This window comes from Taeniopygia guttata, chromosome 4 (genome assembly GCF_048771995.1).
Source record: "Taeniopygia guttata chromosome 4, bTaeGut7.mat, whole genome shotgun sequence".
Classification (NCBI taxonomy): domain Eukaryota; kingdom Metazoa; phylum Chordata; class Aves; order Passeriformes; family Estrildidae; genus Taeniopygia; species Taeniopygia guttata.
In genome coordinates, this window is record NC_133028.1 from 2,996,907 (window position 1) to 3,002,312 (window position 5,406).

The 5,406-nt window shown below is 48.1% G+C and overlaps 1 long non-coding RNA gene across 1 annotated transcript; it reads left to right on the forward strand.

Moving 5' to 3' along the window:
* Positions 1–299: 299 nt before the first annotated feature.
* LOC140683889 (uncharacterized) lies at positions 300–5,181 on the forward strand. The gene is made up of 2 exons (XR_012055482.1): positions 300–3,173; positions 4,491–5,181. It is a non-coding gene; the product is annotated as an uncharacterized lncRNA (long non-coding RNA).
* The last annotated feature ends 225 nt before the right edge of the window (positions 5,182–5,406 follow it).

Sequence of the window (5,406 nt, forward strand, 5' to 3'; positions counted from 1 at the left end):
GAAGGTCATGGCTTGGGTGGCTTCTGGGGTTCAGCATAGGACAGCAAAAACTCAGTGCAGGGAGGGGAGGGAGAGTGGCAGGATGGGGACACAGAAGAGAGATAACCACAGAAGGGAGCTCTAAAGCTAAGTTATATATATATATTTATTTATATTTTATACATTGATATATTTATATATATCTATGCATTTATATATTTATATATGTATATATGTATATATGTATATATTTATATATCTATATATTTATATATTTATATATTTAATATTTTATTTTATTTTATTTTATTTTATTTTATTTTATTTTATTTTATTTTATTTTTTTATTTGCTTACTTGTATTTAAAACAGGACCTGAAATGGGGCCCTAAGCCAAATCTCAGAACCCTGGTGAGGACATGAGCATCATAGGGCCTCTGATGAGGCTGGCACAGGATATTTGCTGTGAATCCTGAGAGTCTTTTCCCTGCCTTCCTCTCCCAGCCATGGTCCCTTCTCCCAGCAGGATTTCCTGGACACAGCTGTCCCAGCTACAACTGACCTCCCCTCTCTTCACCCACTGATGGAACGGGATACAGGAGCTGGGGGAAGAAGGGATGGGGATTGACCACAGAATTCCAGAATGGTTTGAGTTGGAAGGGATTTTATGGATAACCAGGTCTCCACACCCCTACCATGGGCAGGGTCACCTTCCACTAGACCAGGTTGCTCCAAGCCCCATCCAACCTGGTCTTGCAGGGAAATGTTGCCAAATATCCTTTTGGATCCTTATCCTACTTCTGTATCACTCCCCTGTCCAAGAGTACAAAGGTTTGAAATCTTACTCAATTCTTGAAGTTTGGTGCAAACTTGAAATGCAGCTTAAAAATGTGGTGGAAATCCATTTGTTTGCACAATAAACTGCATTTTTGTTGCACTGCATCTTGCTCAACATGATCCTGGTCCATGAAAAGAGAGCTTAGAGGCCGAAGTAATAACATAAATTATTAAATTGATTAAGAAATTATCATAGCAAGTAATTCAGAACTATATGCCAGTTACTCAGATGATGTGAGCTGTTACTTGGGATCCCTGGTGCTTTTTTCTTACCACTCTGACTGGTGTGAGTGTCCACAGAAATACTGCAGGAACAGATCTTCATGCAACAAAAATGCCTGGTCCCTTCAGCTGCACAGAGGAGCCTGAAAAGATGGTTCAAAAGCAAGAAAACAGACCAAAAAAAAAAAAAATCCCAGAAGAGATAGTTCAACATGCCAAAAATTCCTGAGTCAGTGTTCCAGAGGCCTGAACGTGCTGGCCTGTCCGTGCTGCTGGTCCCAAATGAGATGTAAATATTCTTGGCCAAAGCAGGGTTTCAGGTTGCTCACAGCTTTTGCTGCCTCTGCAATTCTGACATTCTGTGGTTTCGATGGAAATCTGCTTCCCTCCAGCTGCCTGCCTTTGGATTACATCTCCAGCTGCATTTCCCAGTGCCCTGAGCAGGACCAGAGCTCTGCAGGGATGTTCTCACGTGTGTTCAGTGGCTGAGCTGGCTGGAAACCCCAGGTCAGCCCGTGGCATTTGGGATGTGCATTTTGGTGAGGCTTTTTGTGGTCTTACTGGGGGTTTATGGGTCATGATCCTGCTTTTCACAGAGTAAAGAGGGCTGCTTTGTTAATGTGGGGCAAGCTCTCCAGGCAGAGCTTTGTGCTTTGTCCCAAAACATCCCTCTTATTTCAGGAGGAGACCTGTTTTCTGCTGAGGATGACATTTTCCGTGGTCTAAGGGCACGTGTGATTTCCCTGTGGTTCTGTTCACGGCTCAGAGAGAGCATCACCTCTGGGAATCCTGGTGCCCCAGGAACTGCTGATGGCCTGGAGAACACCAAAGGCTCCTGCAGATACCAGAAAACTCTAAACTGGATTAGTTTGCATCTCTATCCCTCCTCCCAGTGAGAGGACAATTGATGGCACTGTGATGCCCACAGAGAAAGGGCTGAGAGGATCTTCTCTGACTGAGGTTGTGCTTGTAGGATTTTATCTGGAGCTTATTAAGGGGATCATGCCCTTTGTCTGGGTAGAAAGTGGGCTCTTCTGCTTTTTTTCTTTTCCCATTTTGATCATTCCATCCATCCATCCATCCATCCATCCATCCATCCATCCATCCATCCATCCATCCATCCATCCCTCCCTCCCTCCTTTCTGGTGCCCCAGGGCAGCTCTATTTCAGTGGCTGGTGGGGTGCTGCCTGTCTAAAGGGAGAGCTGGGATCTATCATTAACACACTCCTACTTTTTCTAAGTCTTTGCCTTTAATTACTGATAACTCTGCCAGACTCCCCTCTTTTTCCCCCAGGCTGGCTGGCTGCCTGCCTCCAGGCTGAAGTGTTTTTGGAAAATTTCAGCTAAAATAGTTCAGCATTTTGCAAGAATTAGATTAGGAAGAAAAAAAATAAAAACCCAACTGTTTTGCTCCAGTTGGGTGGGAAGCTTCCAGCTGTTTTTCTGCAGCCATTTCATCTCTGGTGTGCATCCAAAGGGGGTCCTGAAAGCCTGGGGCAGGGAAAATCCTTGAATTCACTGAACCAGCTGAGCCTGCCAGGGATGGGCCTGTCCTTGAGCAGATCCCGTCCTTGTCTGGCAGCCACTCGCCTCTGCTGGCCATGAGCCTGCTGTGACTGCTCCTGGTAGAGCAAAGCTGCTCCTTCCTGCACTGCTCCATCAGGGAAAAGGGAGAAAGGGCTGTTGGAGCCTGCCCTTGGAGCTCTTTACATCTTCCTGAAATCCCTGAGCAGTCCCAGAGAAGTTTGTATCACGTGCATTCCTTGGACCCAGCTCTTCCTCCCTCCCTAAAGATGGATTCAGCTGAGGCCAAATTGTCCTGGGGAGGTGCCATGGGGCACCTTGTGGAGCTGGGAGATTTAGCAGAGGACCTTAAAGGTGCTGAACCCAAGATGAACCCTAAATGCTCACAAAATGCATGAGCGCTCATGGGGACTCTCACTTTTATAAGTTTTGGTCCATTTGCATCTTGGATTTAATTGTCCAATTATACAGCTGTAGATTATGAAGTCCCATCCTTCTTGTTTTTCTCTCCTCAGCCCACGTTGTTTGTGCTCTTGGGGCTGAGATTTGGATCATTTGTCCTTGGTGCCCAGCTGGAGAAGGAATTGTTTTGTCTCCCTCTGGAACAGCAGGTGGGATATCCCAGTCCAACCCAGCTCTGGTGTCCTAATCCACGTCCTGCAGGGGTGGCATGGGACTGTAACGCTGTGCCAGGATCAGTGCAGAGTCTGTGACCCACACTGGAGCCTCGGGATCTTCATTTTGTCTCCTTTTTTACATCTTGCTCCTCCTGCAAAGGGGATGTTGATGGATGAGAAGCTGGACATGCCCCAGCCCCGTGCACTCAGCCCAAAGCCCTCCGTGTCCTCATCCCCAGCGTGGGCAGCAGGGGAGGGGGATTCTGCAGGTGAGACCCCACCTGCAGAGCTGCTCCAGCCCTGGGGCCAACAGCAGGAGGACGTGGAGCTGCTGGAGAGAGTCCAAAGGAGGCCATGGAGCTGCTCCAAGGGCTGGAGCCAGGCTGGGAGAGCTGGGGGTGCTCACCTGGAGAAGGGAAGGCTCCAGGGAGAGCTCAGAGCCTTTTCCAGGGCCTAAAGGGGCTCCAGGAGAGCTGGAGAGGGACTGGGGACAAGGGATGGAGGGACAGGACACAGGGAATGGCTCCTACTGCCAGAGGGCAGGGATGGATGGGATATTAAGAAGAAATTCTTCCCTCTGTGTGGGGTGAGGCCATGGCACAGGGTACCCAGAGAAGCTGTGGCTGTCCCTGGATCCCTGGAGTGTCCAAGGCCAGGTTGGACAGGGCTTGGAGCCACCTGGGCTGGTGGAAGATATCCCTGAACATGGCAGGGGATTGGAACAAGAAGGACTTTAAAGGTCCTTCCAACCCAAACCATTCTGTGATTGTCTGACTCCACCACAGTCCTATCCTTGCAGGGTGCACAGGGGCTCCGGGGGACAAGAGAAAGGCTGGGACACTTTGTCCACCCCTCCTGTCCTGGGACATCTCTGTGGCACTTCTGGGTTGTCCCCAGGTGTCTGTCCCTGCAGCCTCCATCACGAGGGGCTCGTGCTCTGCAGGGCGTGCAGGCAGCTGTGCAAACAACCTCATCTGGCCCTCAGCTTACACCAGAAATCAAAGGGAGTTTTGAGGCTGAGTCAAACAAAGTAAATAAACAGAAGAACCCCCTTCACTGAAAACACAGACTGGGGAAAAAAAAAAAAAAAAAAAAAGGAAATCATCTGACCCAAACCAAAAGAGTTATTTTGCTTTTGTTTCTAGGCCTAACCCTGTTTTGATTTAGTACTGCTGGTGTGAATAAGCTGTGGCAGATGTTGTAGTTTTTTCATCTGTTGTGTATTTTTTCTTCTTTTATTTTCATCTGTCTAGAGAGATTTGCCAAATTCATGAGTTCTTCTGGCCACTTAAATCCACTTTTTTTTTTCAGTGGAAAAGGCAGAATGAGCCAGACCCCGTGAGATGAAGGTGCAGTGGCTCACGCAGGACCCTGGTGCAGGCACAGTCTGTAGCCCTGTCTCAGCTTTGGCCTCCAGATGCTGCTCTGGAAGGATTTGCACGTCCCTTTGTCCCTCTGTCCTGTCAGCCAGCCCCTTGCAGATGTGACCTGAGATTCTCCATGAATCCCAGCAGATATCCCTGATGGGTCATCCCCACCCTGGCACTGCCAGGCTTTGCCATTCCTGTTCTGGATTCAGCTGATGCCTCAGGTTTTGGCTTTTCTATTTTTCAGATTCTGTGCTGATTTAGTGTGTGGGTCTGAGCTTCATATGAAGGGAAGGTGAGCTTTCCTCACAGAGTAGGGAGACAAAACAATTCCTTCTCCAGCTGGGCACCAAGGACAAATGATCCAAATCTCAGCCCCAAGAGCACAAACAATGTGGGCTGGAGAGAGAAAAACAAGAAGGATGGGACTGCCTGGGCTAAAGCTGGAACTGGACAATGAACTCCAAGATGCAAATGGACCAGAACTTATAAAAGTGAAAGACCCCATGACTGATCTTCATTTTGTGGCCATTTTGTGACCATTTTGGTTCATCTTGGGTTCAGCCCTGGCTGGGCTCTGGTGCTGCCCAAGGTGGATCCATTGAGGCCTTTAAATAAATCCCTGCTTTATTCTTCAGCTCTGTCTGGTCTCTGTTCTAGGTCAGCCTATTGTGGTATTCCATGAGGTGGCACAGGTCATATGGCCTGAGGAGTGACCTCCTCCTCCTCCTCTTCAGAAGGTCTTGATGAAAGAGAACTCAAGAGAAGGGGGGAAGGGTGGGGCAGGGTGTTTTTCAGGCTCATTGATGTAGTGTCAGATAATAAATATAATATATAATATATGATATATGATATATGAT